The following is a 19,024-nucleotide window of genomic DNA, read 5'->3' as shown; positions in this document are numbered from 1 at the left end:
CGGGATGTCGACGAAGAAGTCGCCTCGCAATGCAGGCGTTTTAGGGCGCAGCTCTTTGGCGTCCGTTCCTGGGTTCGCGTCGGCGTCGTCGTCGGCCTCGTAACCAGCTCCGCCCCCCTTTCATCCCCCCAGCGCTAGCAGCGACCGACTGATACCGCTGGATGCCGCTGACGCCGCTGGAGAGTCAAGATAACGTGACTGCATAGAACACCGTCGCCGCCATGCAGAAAGAGGAGGAAAGGGTCCCCCCCCCCTGTTCTTGTGTGGCGGATAGGGTGCTCTTCAGTTGCCGACGCGCCGGTTATTCGTTGTCCCTGAAACCAACTCCGCAGCTGGGGTTGACTCACTATCGGCGTCAGCGGCATCAGTCAGTCGCTGCTATCTCTTCCCTCCTCCCTTTATCGTGTTGTCCGCTTGCTGCGCGCGCTTCTGCCCCCATCGTTTGCCGCTGGGTGTACACGCCGCCCCCCTCCCCCCTCTTCCTGCGAGTCTCCGGTTGTCAAAGCGCCGGCTCGAACTTAATTCCTTTCTTCGCTCCTCCTCCAATGCAACCCCTGTGCGGTGGCAATCAGAGAGCCAGATCGGTGGCGGCGGATCTGTATATGTGCACCGCCCGAGCCGAAATTGCCGCTGCCGTTCGCCCTGTGCGGTGGCAATCAGAGAGCCAGATCGGTGGCGGCTTGACATAAAGACAAAAAGCAATTTCCTAACACTTATGCGGGAGAACATCCCGTTCCTCTCGCTCGTAACGCGTCCCACGGCTGTGACAACCTCGCGAGGCACTTGTATAGATCTCGTCTTTGAGAATCAAGCATTGCTGTACTAAGTCGAACATATATCAGTCTATTTCTCCGACCACAAAGCTTCCTTCATGACTGTCAAGAACTGTTAGTGGAGTCTTTGTTAAAGGAATACGTGTGAAAAATAAAAAAAAATTCTGTGATAGCGCATACATGTGTTCCTCGATTTCTTTGCCTCAATCTATCGAAAAGGTGAAACAGCTTATTTGCTGCGCTCAAATTTCGCATTAGGAAGTAACGTAATCGTCGACAATTGTTTTGGAAACCGCTCGCGGATATGCGTTTCTCTATGACAAATCGAACGTCGATATTAAAGGGCCCCTGAAACGGTTCGGACAAATTTTACAGACGCGTAGGGTACAGCTTGAGTAGAACATTCGCACCACAATTTAAGTGAAGTGTTACGTATTAATGGAGCTACAAGCGATTACAAGTTACCTTCCTCCCTAGCCATGCGTTTCCTCCTCAACTCGTTCGCCGAGCGATCGGGGCTAAGCTCCGCCTTCACTGGTTCTGTGTCACGATGCGACGTCACATTGTCCACTTACGGTTGTTTTGGAGTCCGCCCCCGCCCACGCGAAACCTCTGCGCTAGCCGCTTGGCCGTCGACCCGAAGTGAGAGCTATCGAAGCAGCGTGCGTTGCGAGCGTTCTGTCGTAGCGCCGAACGTGTCTGGTATTCCGGTAATCACACACTAGCTGAACTTTTCGACGGAGCGGTGGAGGCATAAACTCAAGCTGATGAAGGAATTTTAGCGTAGACCTACGTGAGCTGCCTGATCGGTCTCCACGGTCTAGCCACCCGTTGGCGCAGAGCTTAACCAGCCAAAGAAAGACATAATATTGCTCTAACCAAGTGTAAAACATTTTAATCATTTACAAAAACAACGTGTTAACGATTACACTCCTGCGAAAAATTTACACCACCAGCAAAGAAGAATACGTTTTGTTACTGCTACTGTGTGTGGTTGAGCTCTATGCCACCAGGTGGCTGCACCGTGCAGACCATTCACATTTGCGCTTCTGCTCACCCGTTAAACGGCACAGTCAAGCGGCCAGGTCCTGTCCCCTTGCGCTTGCGTTTGCCCTAACACCGGACTCGCGAAACACTATTGCCTTAGTAATCTTCCGGTGTAAAGTGACGGCCGCAATCGCGCAAATCCTGGCACCGTTCGGATAGCGGCCGTCCGATGCGCTGCAGCCAGTCCGCTCGTCTACTAGCTTACAGAGAGACACGATGTCGCAGCTGGACATATTGCCAGTCGCTACGTTTGCATCCCGCGACGCAACAAAGTCGACTCGTAGCACACGCGAAAAAAACAGACCGACACTGACGGCGTAGCTCTCGTCAAAGACGAAGCACTTTGCAACACAAGCAGACGACACTTGCTGTGTGCCGGAAGTGCTTAAGTGTACTGAAAAATTGTTCTTGTGCATTCTCTTTTTGTTACTTTCTTTTTATAAAAGCAAATTAACTAATACTCCAACTATTACGAACATCATTTGTTTCACATAAAGTTGGAAAAATTATCGATCACGCGCCCTGGTCAGCCAATCGCATAGCTCGCCCCACTGACGTCATATGGGTGATTTCCGTCATATGGGTAGGGGCGGCTTGAAATTCCGCCGAACAGTGTGCTGCGATTGGCGGCGATGTGCATTTTAAAAACCTCATAATAAATTACACGCTTTACGCGGAGCACTTAGATGTGTCAATCAATGATCAGAAGGACCTATTCTAACGACTAAGTACGTTTGTAGAAAATTATTATTAAGGGAAAGGAGCTGCGCGCTAACCGCTGGCACATTATTGGCAAGCAGTTTGGCATGGCAGGTGAGTAATTGGTGAAGGCGGGGAAGCAGAGTGTGCGCCTGGCCCTCAGTGTCCTGCGCACCCAAAACTTTCTCGTCCGCATTCTGTTACGTCGGCGTCGCACAAGTAAAGAACAAAAGTATTATAGTGTTCAGTCGCCATTAGCTCTTCGTCCGTACCTGACATACCTGAGAGTGGCCGGCAGTGGCGCTAACACAGGCACTTCCGATGGAACACGAAATCGGCAGAACGGAGAGCGCGTTGTCACGAGAAGTATCGAATGGAACGAGACAGCGCGGAACTCCGCACGCCGTTGCCGCGTGCCGCAAAACGCGGCTGTGTACTTGCCCGCGCGCGTCTGCCGCGCGGGCGCTTGCCGCGTGTGGCGTGTCGCACGCGTTTTTGTCGCTAGTGTGGACGCACCTATCTACGGCGTCCGCGACTCGCGCGACCAACGCCTTAGAAGACGCCGCGGTTGTCTCCACTCCACAGAAAAAAGAACCAACTTTAGAGAAGGGAAACTGTACCTTCCACAGTGGTTCTAAAATATAAAGCAACAGCGCATGGAACTTAGCGGGCGGCCCGACGGATGACGCTACTTGAACAGGAAGCCGAAATGTCATTTTTTAGTGCAATATCCAATATGGCCGCTTTTTACCGGTGGCGTAAGCTGGGTATGCGCCGTGCTCGCCTTGCTGGCTTTGCGGCATGCCGCAGTTGCCGCGTTTTAATCGCCAGGAGACTAAAGAGCCTCTACTGACGGCCATACAAACAAGCCACTAGTGAGTGAACAGGACGTGCGACTTTATTGGCAGAAGAACAGCAGTGCACCTTCTCGTATAAGAGCAGAAATAAAATTTGCATGTCGATATGCGCTGAAACCTTTAACGCGAGATTGTAAACTGCTCACTTTCGTCGGTCTGGTAACGAGCGACAATCAGCAGCGCAAGCAAATTGGGTAGTCCCCCACCTGTTTGCAGCGACAGTCGCTGTAACTTGCATTGCGAAGCAATCGGGTGACGCAAGGCATCTGCTGCCGCAGCCAACACAGCGATATGGACTACCCGACATTTCAGCGGTACCTCCTTTCCAACCTGCACGTTTCTTTTGTTCTTTCGGGGGCCACTTTTCTGCAACTCATACTTGGTGCCCCATATTCTCCATATGGGCACCACCATATCGCAGCCACTTTTGCAGGCCTTTCCACCCATGTGGCTGTCAACTTCATAAGCTTCGGACCATGTAATCACGTGTGCTGGTCTCCGTTCACGCCACATCACGGCCGATGAAGGCCCACACGCATAATTTTCCCGTGGCTGCAGCAGGAAGGGTCGAACGGGGAGAGCACCAATTACGGTGCATGTAAGTTCGGAGTCTTTGTCGCTGTGTGGACTGCAGGAGCAGATGGTTACCTCGAGAGACTGTTGCCCATGCAGCTGACCAGGTCGCCACATCCAAGAAACAACACGGCGACTGTTATCAAATGAGACACGGCGATCACCGCATAAGGTTGAGACAATACACTCTACATTGGCTAAGATCCACATGACAACAGTGGGCACTCACGCAGTACAGGTGGCTTACAGCACATTCAGCTATCCGACTTCAGGCCTAGTGCTAGCCTACGTCGCACATGGCGGTCAAGTAAAGACTGACAACCAGCAGCGCAAGAAAGCTGGACAGTGCCTCACCTGTTCGCATTGACAGTCGCCGTAACTTGCACTGCGAATCAAGCGAGTGACGCAGGCACCTGCTGCCATAGCCAACACAGAGACATGAGCTACCCGGCATTCTAGCGTTACCTCTTTTCCTAACTGCACGTTTCTTTTTTGTTCTTTCGATGGCCGCTAATGTGTCACTCACACTTGGTGCCCCACCTGCTCTGAATATGGATATGGTCTGTTTTGTGGGAATCGCAATTTTGCAGCCACTTTTGCAGGCCTTTCCACCCATGTGGATATCAACTTCATGCACTTCAAACCATGTAATCATGTATGGTAGTCTCTGTTCTTGGCAAAACGCAGCCGAAGAAGGCCACAAGCACACTTTACCCAGGGCTGGAGCATGAAAGGACGAATAGGGAGCACCAGTCACAGTACGTGTAAACAGGGAGTCTGTGTCGCTGTGCGGACTGCAGGAGCAGGTGCTTACCTCGAGAGACCGTTGCCCAATGCAACTGACCAGATCGCCACATCCGAGAAATGTAACACGGCAACCATGACCAAGTGGGACAGCATTGAAACAAGACTCTGCAGTCAAATCACTTCAGAAGGATCGACATTTGGGCGAGTTGGTACTGGTTGAACATCTTGAAGGGGCAGCGCAAAAAAACGACGACAGAAGGCAGGAACACACAGGACAGCGCTGAACTCACAACTAACTTTATTCGAAGGCATACATACACTTAAGTACACAACCCATAGCCACGTGCTCTGACGCCATGGATGGGAGAGCACGTGGCTATGGGTTGTGTACTTAAGTGTATGTATGCCTTCGAATAAAGTTAGTTGTGAGTTCAGCGCTGTCCTGTGTGTTCCTGCCTTCTGTCGTCGTTTTTTTGCGCTGCCCCTTCAAGATGTTCAAATCACTTCAGCACCCCCCCCCCCACCACTCTACCATAACGCTCAATCTATACATTGGCACTCTACACTACACATTGGCTACGATCCACTTGACAACAGTGAGCATACATACACACGGGTCGCTTGCGGCACATTCAACCGTCCGACTATAGGCATAGTGCTTGCCTTCGTCGCAGATGGTAGCCTGGTAACAAGCAACAACCAGCAGCGCAACCAGATTGGACAGTGTGTCCCACGTGTTTGCACCGACAGTCGCCGTTGGATATAAGCAACTTTCATTGCGAAGCAATCAGGTGACGCAAGCATCTGCTGCCACAGCCAACACAGCGACATGGGGTGCCCGACATGTTAGCGTTATTGCCTTTCCAACCTGAACGTTTCTTTTTGTTATTTCGCATGTCACTAATGTGTAATCACGCTTGGTTCCCCACATTCTCTAAATATGGGCATGGTCGATATTGTGGGCATCACCATTATTGCAGCCACTTTTGCAGGCCTTTCCACATATGTGGATATCAACTTCATACACTTAGGACCATGTAATCATCTATGAGAGTCTCTGTTGACGCCAATTCATGGCCGAGGAAGGCCAGAAGCAAAATTTGCACACGACAGCAGCAGGACAGAACGGATCGGGGAGCACCAACCACGGTGCGTGTAAATTCGCAGTCTATGTCACTGTGCGGACTGTAGGAGCAGGTGCTTGCCTTGAAAGACTGTTTCCCAATGCAACTGACCAGGCTCCCACATACAAGAAACGTAACACGGTGACGAGTACCAATTCGGACAGCAGCGAAACCACATTCTGCAATCAATCCCTTCGATGTAGCTTGCGCGAAACACTGGCTGTCGAGCAAGAATGGCAATCTTGAACGAGACTAGGAATTAAACATGGGAATGAGAAAGTTTGCATTCAAGAAAGAAGCCACTCTACCTTGCAAGCAGTGAAAGCCAAGAACATTAAGAAAAGTTTAATGCCACATAGCACACGGTGCAAAGGTTAATGCAAGACACAGGACAATGGCGTATCAGCTATTTCAGGAGAGGAATCGCACATGGCAACGTACGCTATAAAATACTGCCACAGATATGTTATGCTTCTATAGAGAGTGACTGGTATTAAGTATGAGCAAAGAATCGGTTGACCTTTAATGTTTGGATGAGGAAGAGGAATGATCTCTCACAAGAATGTTGAATTAAAAAGCTTGCATTCATTGAAAAAAAATTATATTTGCCACGAAGGAGGAAGAAGACGACGATTTCGAACGCACATGTCCGAGCGCGTCGGCTCCCGTTTCTACTCCCCTTCTGGACCAGATTTTTTTCCTCAACCTGTGCATCATCGACGTGTGCGCGTGTGAACTGTGCATCAATCGACGCAGTTTGCTCCAAGGAACAAGTGGCTACCAAAATCTTACCGGTGGGTGGATCTTTCGGACTTTTCCGAGACTTTTCCACCGCACTCCATGTTGGCGCGCTGCTATGCCTAACGAGCCAAACCATACGGGGTGGTCGGGCAGGCGTCGAGCCTAGGCCCAACGAGTCATCGAGCTAGAAAATGGCCTCCAACCCCAATACCTCGGTTGCAGAAGGCATGGAAATCAATCTGGAGGAAGCGGAGTGCTCAGGCCGGATCGAAGTCGTGAGCAAGAAGAAGAAACTTGCCGAGCGGTGTGATCCTAACGCGCCCACGTCAGGGAAAGGAAGCGGTAATGGCGGCGCCCGCACTGCCGCACCACAGAATGTATTGAGAGAAGTCGTGAAAGCTTCCATAATCGCGAACCTTCCTAGGAATTACTTTAAGACCATTGTAAGGCCTCGTGGAGGGCTGGATGTTAAGAAGACGGACCTTATTATTTTGAAGCGTGCGCTCGCCAAAGTGGCTTCCCTAACAGCGGAGCAGGTGTTCGGCTACACGTTGTGCACAAACCCCTTCCAGAACATTCTCGTGGTTGCCACGCCGTTCGAGGCGAAGGCGCGCGCCTACGCCAAGGTTCAGCAGATTTGTATGGCAAGTGTCGTCATAGAAGTGGCAGCCTACGTGGCTGCGCCGGACGACAAATGTAAAGGAATGATCCGTGGAATCAACGTGGACATCAGTGACGCAGAACTGACGGAGATGATCGTCAACTGGAGAAACCCCAGTGCTCTGGGGGTTCAAAGAATCAAGAAGACACCAACAGTGATCGTGTTATTCGACGGACACAAGGTCCCCCTAAACGTCGTATGTGATGGTGTTCGCTACCCTTGTTCCTTGTATCGCAGGCAAGTAGACATTTGTTATGCGTGTGGAGAATTGGTCCACAGGGCCGACGTTTGCCCGAAGGGAGAAGATCAGAAAAAATGACGCGGATGTGGCATGCTCACACCATCAGAGGATCATCAATGTGATCCCAAGTGCGCCATCTGTGGTGGGGCACACTAAACGGCAGGCCGCAAGTGCAAACAGCGCTTCCAGGTGCCATACATCGTGCGCCAAAGACGGCGGCGCTGCAGGCGCGCACAGCACGGGCAGCTGGCGGCAGGACCACGTGGCTTTGACACAGCTAGCGGCGGAGCAGCAATGGAGGGGGAGAAACCCTTCTACTCCCACCGCCGCAACAATACGGCATCGAGAGGACGCTCCCGCTCCCGATCCAGAGGGCGCCCCGAGAGCAGATCGCGCTCTCGCTCCAGAGGGTGCGATAGCAGCAGACGCTTCCGTTCGAGAGGAAGATCAGGTTCCAGGGTCCGAATCCAGGAACCAATGTCCTGGGTGGACAAGGCCAGGATGAACATCCCACGCGACAAAAAGGTAACACAGGGCATCTCGCCGGAGCATAAAAGAGAACAATCCGAGATTTGAATGCTTAAGAAAAAAAAATGCAGAGCTAACAGGGGCACTACAAACGCTGAGGCCTGAGTTCGAGCTCTTCCATAACTCGGGTGAGCCCCGCGAAGCAGCCTTACCCATCCCAATTCAAGCAGAAGGGTCGAATAAGCGCAAAGCTATCCGCCCCCCCCCCCCCCCCCGCGACCACGGAAAGAGAGCCCATGCAAACTGACGAGTCCACCGCTCAGGACGCTATGCCGGAGCGAAACATACTGGCGTCTTTGAAAGTAACTGAGGAATCCCTCCCGCGGGTGAGAGAGGCCTTAGCCATTCAATTTAGCACGGTCGAGCATATGGACAGTAACATCTCCCACCTAACACGTAGAGTTGGCATCCTCGAGTCTAAAATGAAAATGATAGACTCTACCAAAATCAAAAGCATCACCACTAGCACCATTGCAAAAGCTAAGAAAGTACAGCAGGATCCCGACAACACGAGTTTCCTGCAGGCTATGGTATTTCAATAGAAATCAAAATGGCAGGACAAACCGGAAACCTAATTATCTGGCAGTGGAATTGCGCCAGCTTCTTAAGGCTCAACGCTGCTCCATTGCAGCTCATCAAAGCACAAGCGATAATGCCGCACGTCCTGCTCTTGCAAAAAACACTTCTTCATCATCATCAGCCTGGTTACGCCCACTGCAGGGCAAAGGCCTCTCCCATACTACTGCAACTACCCCGGTCATGTACTAATGGACCTTTTCACAAATTCCGCCGCGCCACCAAACGGCCGCGCAAAGCACTCTGGGAAAACGGAGCGCCGCCGCGCCGCGCTCGCGTCTTTCCGTCCGCCTCTCCGACTGCGCCCGGCCACCGAAGTTGTTACACCTAGTTACAAGCTCTGCAGCCCTTGCTTGGTAACGATGTGCTGCCTCTGATGCTGGTCCCATGGAATACGTATGGTCGTAGTCTGGAATGAAGCAATTTCAAACAAATATGGTAGGCTGCATTCAGCAAACAGTTTTTATATGATAGCAAGGTCAGGTGGGAAAAGTGAAGCCAGATTTATATGAAATTGTTTATAGTAAAAATAAACATGCAAAATCAAATAAAATGACAGAAACAAGCCATAAGCAAGAGCTTAACAGCAGGCGCAAAACACAATACCAGGATTATATCTTCGTGCTCTCATTTCCAATTCCTCAATCTATTCCATTCTAGTTGCATTCTTCAATAGGTCTTGCTGTACATATGTACAACATTTCACTGCGAGGTTACCTGCTGCTAGCTGGGGATGGATGCTTGATGGAGAAGCAGCTGGAAGAAGCACAGGTGAAGTAGCTGAGAGGTTGTTTGCAAAGATAATTTCAAAATACTTTAACAACGCGGATGTAGCTTCAAGACAGTACCTGAATTTAAATAACCTGAATGAGCGGAATAATGTTTCTGGAAAACGAACTTTTTAGTAACAGCTGTAGCAGAGCCAGCTCATAAAGAGAGGTATAAATGTACAATCTCTAATAGCGAGAAAGCCTACTGCCCCCCCCCCCCGAAAAAAAAAGTCATTGCGTCTGCCGGTCACGGCGAAACGAATCCAAACAAAAATTCAATGATAAGACAGCACTCCGTTTGTAATGCAGACCAAATCCCATCTGTGTGTGTCTCCCTTTTCACTTGCGCCTGCTATGCAGTGTCAAAATTCAACAAGTCCGTTTACTTACCGACCATTAAACCCGCTCCCTTCCTTCTAGCGAAAGAAAGTAAAGCACTATAGCAGCGACTGGTTCGCTTTCCACATTCGAAGCACATTAAGCTTAAATGCAAAAGAAAAAAGGCTGTTACGTACGTTGCTGAGATTCCACTTCAACCGTGCCGCAGATGCAGAGTTCGTCCTGGATATAGGCCTCCTGCGACATCACCACAACGCGCTTTATACGGCGTCGTTTTCCAGCGCCTGGCAAACATAAGGAAGCATTAGCAGCAGGCAACCATCTCCTCTCAAAGTGGCAGTCTTACCCGTAACCACAGCAGGTGTCCGTTCTGCATACACTCGGTGTGGAAAGATCGTGGGGAGACGATCCATGCATCCCTTGCGCCCGCTAGTGTTGAAATGCGCACCACATATTTTTCGTGCTTTGAAGGCTTCCACAAGGTAAATCGCCCTTCCGAGCCTTGCCGATTTATCCTGCGTACCCATTCTTGCTTCAGCTTGTTGTCCTTGGGGAATCCGTGGAATGATATGTTTTTGTCCTTTCTTGTGTTGTTGCTACAGCCGGGCACGCAGCATGTTTGACCGCCACCGAGATTCTCCTTTGCGGACAAGTCGAACGTCTAAAAAGCACCACAAAACTGCAGAAAGATTAACAGCTAACTTCCACTACAGTCCACTGCTAGATATGACTAAGAAACACCAACAACACGCACGAGAAGACGCACAAGGCCAGAAAACTGTGGCAGAACAACGCAACACCTGACAGCAGCTGGCAGGCGAGCATAGAAAAAGGGGGAGACGATCGCTCCGTTCTCACATCATGCTTTGCGCGGATCCGCTAGGGGATGGCGCGGCGCTGCAATTTGTGGAAAGGTCCATTGTGGCCATGTTGTCCCTGCAACTTCTTAATGTCGTCCGCCCACCTAACTTTCTGCCGCCCCCTGCTACGCTTCCCTTCCCTTGGAATCAAGTCCGTAAACCTTAATGACCATCGGTTATCTTCCCTCCTCATTACATGTCCTGCCCATGCCCCCCCCCCCATTCCTATTTCTTAATTTCAACTAAGATGTCATTAGCCCGCGTTTGTTCCCTCACCCAATCTGCTCTTTTCCTATCCCTTAACGTTATACCCATCATTCTTCTTTCCATAGCTCGTTGCGTCGACCTCAATTTAAGCAGAACCCTTTTCGTGAGTCTCCATGTTTCTCCACCATAAGTGAGTACTGGTAAGACACAGCTGTTATACAATTTTCTCTTGAGGGATAGTGGCAACCTGCTGTTCATGATTTCAGAATGCCTGCCAAACGCATCCCAGCCCATATTTATTCTTCTGATTATTTCAGTCGCATGATCCGGATCCGTGGTCACTACCTGCCCTAAGTATATATATTCCCTTACCACTTCCAGTGCCTCGCTACTGATCGTAAACTGTTGTTCCCTTCCGAAACTGTTAAACATTACTTCAGTTTTCTGCAGATAAATTTTTAGATCCACTCTTCTGCTTTGCTCTCTCCAGGTCAGTGAGCATGCATTGCAATTCGTCCCCTGAGTTACTAAGCAAGGCAATATCACCGGCGAATCGCAAGTTACTAAGGTATTCTCCATTAGCTTTTATCCCCAATTCTTCCCAATCCAGGTCTCTGAATACCTCCTGTAAACACGCTGTGAAGAGCATTGGGGAGATCGTATCTCCCTGCCTGACACCTTTCTTTATTGGGATTTTGTTGCTTTCTTTATGGAGGACTCTGGTGGCTGTGGAGCCGCTATAGATATCTTTCAGTATTTTACATATTCCTCGTCTACACCCTGATTCCATAATGTTTCCATGACTGCTGAGGTTTCGACTGAATCAAACGCCTTCTCGTAATCAATGAAAGCTATATATAACGGTTAGTCATATTCCGCACATTTCTCTAACATCTGATTAATACTGTGAATATGGTCTATTGTTGAGTAGCCCTTACGGAATTCTGCCTGGTCCTTTGGTTGACAGAAGTCTAAGGTGTTCCTGATTCTATTTGCAATTACCTTAGTAAATACTTTGTGGGCAACGGACAGTAAGCTGTTCGGTCTATAATTTTTCAAGTCTCTGGGGTCCCCTTTCTTATGTATTAGGATTATGTTAGCTTTTTTCCAAGAATCCGGTACGCTCGAAGCCATGAGGCATTGCTTATACAGGGTGGCCAGTTTTTCTAGAACAATCTGCCCACCATCCTTCAACAAATCTGATGGTACTTGATCCTCCCCAGCTGCCTTTTCCCTTTAATTAGCTCCCAAGGCGTTCTTTACTTCTTCCGGCGTTACTTGTGGGATTTCAAGTTCCTCTAGACTGTTCTCTCTCACGTTATCGTCGTGGGTGCTACTGGAAATGCGTAAATCTCTATAGAGCTCCTCAGCCACTTGAACTATCTCATCCATATTAGTAATGATATTGCCGGATTTGTCTCTTAACGGATACGTCTGATTCCTGCCTGTTCCTAGTTTCTTCTTCACTGCTTTTAGGCTTCCTCCGTTCCGTAGGGCATGTTCAATTATATCCATATTATAGTTCCTTATGTCATCTGTCTTACTCTTGTTGATTAACTTCGAAAGTTCTGCCAGTTCTATTCTAGTTGTAGGGTCAGGGGCTTTCATACATTGGCGTTTCTTGATCAGATCTTTCGTCTCCTGCGATAGCTTACGGGTATCCTGTCTAACGGTGTTACCACTGACTTCTATTGCGCACTCCATAATGATGCCCATAAGATTGTCGTTCATTACTTCAACACTAAGGTCCTCTTCCTGAGTTAAAGCCGAATACCGGTTCTGTAGCTTGATCTGGAATTCCTCTAGTTTCCCTCTTACTGCTAACTCATTGATTGGCTTCTTCTGTACCAGTTCCTTCCGTTCCCTCCTCAAGTCTCGGCTAATTCGAGTTCTTATCATCCTATGGCTACGGCATCGCACCTTGCCGAGCACGTCCACACCTTGTATGGTGCCAGGGTTAGCGCAGAGTATGAAGTCTATTTCATTTCTAGTCTCGCCATTTGGGCTCCTCCACGGCCACCTTCGGCTAACCCGCTTGCGGAAGAAGGTATTCATTATCAGCATATTATTTTGTTCTGCAAACTCTACTAATAACTCTCCCCTGCTATTCCTAGAGCCTATGCCATATTCCCCCACTGACTTGTCTACAGTGTTGCGTTTCGCCTGCGACACGTGGTTTTGCCGGCGCGACTGCGGCGGGGCGGCAGACATTTTGGCCCGATCGTCGTCGCCGCAACACTCATCGCCAGGTGTTTCCAGGCGCGTCTGCGGCGATGCGACCGCCTAGGGATCCTCCTCGCATTCCAGTCATTGTGCCCGAAACAGGCGATGCCAAAGCAGGGATCTCATTCCAGTTATTGGGCCCGAAACAGGCGATGCCAAAGCAGGGATCTCGTTCCAGTTATTGGGCCCGAAACAGGCGATGCCAAAGCAGGGATCTCGTTCCAGTCATTGTGTCCGACCGGCAGCGCCACGACAGGGTGCTACGAGATCGTGCGCAGCGCCACGACAGGGTGCTACGAGATCGTGCGCAGCGCCACGACAGTGTGCGTCACCATTAGCCCATTGTACATTCACGTGCTCGTCTTTTGAGGGGTTCCTTCTTGCCCTCAACTGCGAGAGTATAAAAACAGCTGCCCCCGGACGCCAAAAGGAGGGCTCCGATTTCTTCTGTTGAGTGAAGTGCTCTCCCGTCTCTCTACTTCGGTCAAACCTGACCGCCAACTCTTTGCGATGTTAAAATAGACAAGTTGTTTCGTTGTTACCAGTCGACTCATGCTTTGCCGGGACCTTCGGATGCTTCCAGTTGTACCCCAGGCCGCCAGGCCAACGCTACCCTTGGGGCTTGCGACCCAGGTACAACCACGGGCGTCAGCGCCGAGTTCCCAACAGATCGTACCAGCAGTCCGATCCCAAAACATCTGGTTGGCAGCGGTGAGATCGCCTCCGACTTCAAACAACTGTCTGCCAGCGGTGAGATCGCGACAACGGAGGCCAGCAGCGAAGAGATGCAGTTGACTGTATGCTGAGCAGCTCAACGACGATCCGGGAGCAGTGCAACGAGCCCTGTGTGACGACTGGTTGCCTGCAGCGGAACGACTGCGCGGAATTCCTGCCTGCGAGGTTTGGTGAGTGCGGGACTTTCTTCTTCTGAGCTTTGCCAGGCTTTTTGTTAGTGTCAGAAACAGAGCTGGTAATTGTGGTTGTCGTTGCTGCCGGGTTAGTTTGCGGCAAGACAATAGTAAGCAGTAGAGAAAGCAGCATTCAGAGCAGCCATGGATTTGAAGTCGTTGCGCAAACCGAAATTGTTGGAGCTTGCAAGAGAGTTGGGTCTGGATGTCTCGGACAAACTCAGAAAACCAGAACTGCTAAAGGCTATTCTTGAGTTAGAGGCTGAGGATGACGAGCTATCGGAATGCCTTGAGACTATTGAAGAGAGGGAGACTGCAAAAGAAAAAGAAGAGCGTGAACGTAAAGAACAGAAAGAGCGAGAGCAACAAGAGCGTGACCGTCAACACGCTTTGGAAATGAAGCGTCTTGAGGTAGAAATGGAACGCGCTCGTAATGGAAGTCAGGCACACGGTGCAGGAGAACGAGTATTGTTCAAAATGACTGACCTGATGCGGCCGTTTAAGCTTGGAGAGGACATTGGTTTGTTCCTGGTTAACTTTGAGCGAACGTGCGAGAAGCAGGGGTTCTCTCGGGAAACGTGGCCACAGCGCTTGCTCACTTTGTTACCCGGCGAGGCGGCCGACGTAGTCGCTCGCTTGGATAGAGAGGAGGCAGAGGATTTCGACAAAGTAAAATCGAGTCTGCTAAAAAAGTACCGGCTGTCTGCGGAGGCGTTCCGTCGGAAGTTTCGGGAAAATGAGAAAGGCAAAAGTGAGTCATATACAGAGTTTGCGTATAGGCTTATGTCGAACATGCAGGAGTGGCTCAAAGAAGAGAAAGCGTTTGGTGACCACGATAAAGTTCTGCAGTGTTTCGGGCTAGAACAGTTCTATAGTCGGTTACCTGAGAACGTGCGATACTGGGTCTTGGATAGGCCAGACGTGAGTACGGTGGCTAGAGCCGCTGAGCTAGCCGAGGAGTTTGTGACGCGTCGAGCTCGCGGAGCTAAGGACGGTCAAAAGGGTGAATTTGGCTCGAAGTTTGAGAGGCCAAAGTTCACACCCATGAGATTAAAGGGGGACACGCGTAGTGCGGATGCGAGCGAAAGCAGTCCGACCAAACGTAAAGAGACGGCGGCAGCCAAACGCAGAAAGCGGTTCGAGATGAGGCGAGCGCGCTTGTGTTATACGTGCCAGAAGCCGGGTCACTTTTCGGCGCAGTGTCCGGAAACAACACCAAAAGTTGTGTTTTTTTCAATAGGCAGCACTGACGAGAACATGAAGCTTCTCGAGCCTTACATGCGAGACCTCCTCGTGAACGGGAAAGAGTGCCGAGTGCTTCGCGATTCCGCAGCTACGATGGATGTAGTTCACCCATCTTACGTAGAACCCCATATGTTCACGGGCGAGTGCGCGTGGATCAAGCAAGCCGTGGAAGCTCATAGCGTGTGTCTGCCAGTAGCAAAGGTGCTTATTGAAGGACCTTTCGGAGCGCTTGAGACAGAGGCGGCAGTGTCATCTATGCTGCCACCCCAGTACCCGTACCTATTTTCAAACAGGTCCGATCACCTCCTGCGCGAGAAGGGGCTTTTGTTTGGTGAAGCTAGTGTTCAGGCCTTAACCAGATCGAAGGTTCGGGAGCTCGCTGCAAAGGCGGTAGTTGCGGGGCCGACGTTATCAAACAACGAAAAAGGGTCAGAGGCGCAGCAAGCTGATATTCAGAGCACGCCCGAACTGAATAAAATTGAGTCTGTAGCGTTGAAGGCGCCAGATACTGGAGAGGAACCGCCCGACACGGGAAAGTTAGAAGAGCTATCTACAGATTTGCTCATCGCGCCTACGTCAGACGGACTTGATAGGTTGCTAAGAGTCAGCCGGTCGGCTTTGATAGCCGAGCAAAAAAAGGATGGCAGCCTGGAAAACGTGCGCTGCAATGTCAAAGAAGGTATCGCCAGGAAAACTGCGCGTTTTGTGGAAAGAGGTGGAGTCCTGTACCGGAAGTATCTAGACCGCCGAGGAGTGGAGTTCGATCAACTGGTCGTGCCTCAATGCTATCGCCAGGATCTGTTGCGCTTGTCGCATGGGGGTTCGTGGTCCGGACACCTAGGAGTTAAGAAAACTAAGGACCGTCTCTTGCAAGAGTACTATTGGCCAGGGTGTTTTCGGGACGCAGACCATTTCGTGAGGACATGTGACACTTGTCAGCGGGTGGGCAAACCAGGGGACAAATCGAGGGCGCCGTTGAAATTGGTACCTATCATTACGGAGCCTTTTAGACGGCTCGTTATTGATACTGTGGGACCTCTGCCGGTAACAGCCACGGGGTACAGACACATTTTGACTGTGATCTGCCCAGCGACAAAGTTCCCTGAAGCAGTGCCGCTTAAAGAACTCAGCTCAGTTGAGATAGTTAATGCACTACTGTCCATATTTGCGCGAGTTGGTTTTCCTGCAGAAATTCAATCAGATCAGGGCACAGTGTTTACTAGCGCTTTGACGACAACTTTTCTCGAAAGGTGTGGGGTAAAGCTGCTACACAGCTCAGTGTACCACCCACAGTCGAATTCCGTTGAGAAGCTCCACTCCGTCATGAAGCGCGTGTTGAGAGCGTTGTGTTTTGAACATCGAACTGACTGGGAGCTGTGTTTGCCTGGGGTGATGTTTGCGTTAAGAACCGCGCCGCATGCGGCTACGGGGTTTTCGCCAGCTGAACTGGTGTACGGTCGCTCGCTTCGATCTCCGCTTCGCATGCTTCGAGAATCATGGGAAGGTAGGGGCGACGACCCAGTCGTGGTGGAGTACGTGCTTAAGCTCCTCGAACGCTTAAGAAGGGCACAGGAGTTGTCAGGTGAAGCAATGACAAAGGCCCAGCAGAGGGCCAAGGTTTATTATGATCGGACAGCCAGGGCCCGTCGTTTTGAGGTTGGCGATGAGGTCATGATATTGCGCACATCGCTAAACAACAAACTAGACGTGCAGTGGGAGGGCCCAGCACGAATTGTTCAGAAACTGTCGGACGTTAACTACGTGGTAAGTCTGCCAGGAAAGCGGAAAGCACAGCAAGTTTACCACTGTAATCTGCTCAAACCTTATAGACAACGGGAAGCAGTGGTGTGCATGATGATAAACGTTCCTGAAGAGCTTCCAGTCGAGCTTCCGGGACTAGGCTCAGTGACGAACAGGGAAGACACCGGTCAAGTCATTAGTGACCTTATCAGTAAAGCACCGCTGTCGCCCGAGCAGAAAACCGAACTACACCAGCTATTACAAGAGTTTCAAGGTCTGTTCTCTGAGAGGCCTGGTAGGACTTCTGTACTTACTCATGATATAGAACTTACCTCCCCAGAGCCAGTACGATCCAAGGCGTATCGGGTGTCACCCCGCCAGAGCGATATTATGGAGGCTGAGGTAAAGAAAATGCTACAGCTCGGTGTTATTGAGGCAGGTGAGAGTGATTATACCTCCCCTTTGATTTTAGTTGAGGTACCGGGCAAGGAACCTCGTCCTTGCGTCGACTACCGCAGGCTTAATTCCATCACTAAGGATCAAATTTATCCGATCCCTAACATCGAGGAGCGCCTTGAGAAAGTTAGTAGCGCTCAGTTTATTTCCACCCTAGATCTTGTCAGGGGTTATTGGCAGGTTCCACTTACAGAAGAGGCTAGTAGGTATGCGGCGTTCATTTCACCAATGGGAACATTCCGTCCTAAAGTGTTGAGTTTTGGTTTGAAGAACGCGCCATACTGTTTTTCAAGTCTCATGGATAAAGTGTTGCGGGGACAGCAAGAATTCGCTTTACCCTATCTAGACGACGTAGCGATATTCTCCGCATCCTGGTCTGAGCATATGGCACACTTGCGGGCAGTGCTAACCCGCCTGCGCGAAGCGGGCTTGACAGTCAAGGCTCCTAAGTGCCAGATAGCACAGGCCGAGGTTGTCTACCTCGGTCACGTGATTGGTCAGGGTCGTCGCCGCCCCTCTGAAATAAAAGTGGCCGCTGTGCGAGACTTTCCGCAACCGCGCACAAAGACCGATATTCGGTCGTTCTTAGGTGTCGCCGGCTACTATCAGAGGTACATCCCTAGGTACTCTGATATCGCGGCTCCCCTGACGGATGCTCTAAGAAAAACAGAGCCTCAAACAGTCGTCTGGGACGAGACAAAGGAAAGAGCTTTTAGCGCCCTAAAGAGTGCCCTAACAAGCCAGCCTGTGCTACGATCGCCAGACTATACAAAAGGGTTCATTGTTCAGTGCGATGCTAGTGAGCGAGGCATGGGCGTTGTACTGTGCCAACGGGAAAATGGAGAAGTAGAACACCCCGTCCTGTATGCTAGTCGTAAGCTGACCAGTCGTGAGCAGGCGTATAGCGCCACCGAGAAAGAGTGTGCGTGTCTCGTGTGGGCCGTTCAGAAATTGTCATGCTATCTAGCCGGCTCGAGGTTTATCATTGAGACGGATCACTGCCCTCTCCAATGGCTGCAGACCATCTCTCCCAAAAATGGCCGCCTCCTGCGCTGGAGCCTCGCTTTACAACAATATTCCTTTGAGGTGCGTTACAAAAAGGGGAGTCTCAACGGTAACGCCGATGGCTTAAGTCGAAGCCCCTAACGTAGGAATCAGCCTCAAAATTGTTTGTTACTGATGTTTTTCTTCCTGAGGCAGGATTTTTTTTAACATATTGCTTTTGTTTAGTGTTTCAAAGTGATGATATGCTTTCTAGTGCAATTTTTCAATTTGTGGACGCGTTCTGAGTGATGCTAGACTACTGTAAGGAACTAGGCAGTGGTATAAAAAGGGGAAAGAGCCTGGCAGGGCTTAGTGAGGGTTGTGCCGTGCTTGCTGACTGAGCGGTTGAGTTTCAACGTAGTTCTAACGCTTGCCGGGAACGAGAACAAAAATGTGAACTCTCCCGAAGTCACTTTGCAGTGTCCCGTGCGAACCTGAACAAGAGAACGAGGCCTTCTCTGTGCGCTGCGCTCAAGAAACGTCGAGGGACGCCCGACTTCGGTTATGAGCATCATCGAGCGACATCCCTCCGGACAGCGGATGCAGTCCCCTGTCCATCGGGATCTCCTTCCCCCGGCGGGGCGGTCTGTTGCGTTTCGCCTGCGACACGTGGTTTTGCCGGCGCGACTGCGGCGGGGCGGCAGACATTTTGGCCCGATCGTCGT

Source organism: Dermacentor variabilis, chromosome 2 (genome assembly GCF_050947875.1).
Source record: "Dermacentor variabilis isolate Ectoservices chromosome 2, ASM5094787v1, whole genome shotgun sequence".
NCBI classification, from domain to species: domain Eukaryota; kingdom Metazoa; phylum Arthropoda; class Arachnida; order Ixodida; family Ixodidae; genus Dermacentor; species Dermacentor variabilis.
The sequence above is the reverse complement of the archived record's forward strand: the minus strand, read 5'-3'. Positions refer to the sequence as shown.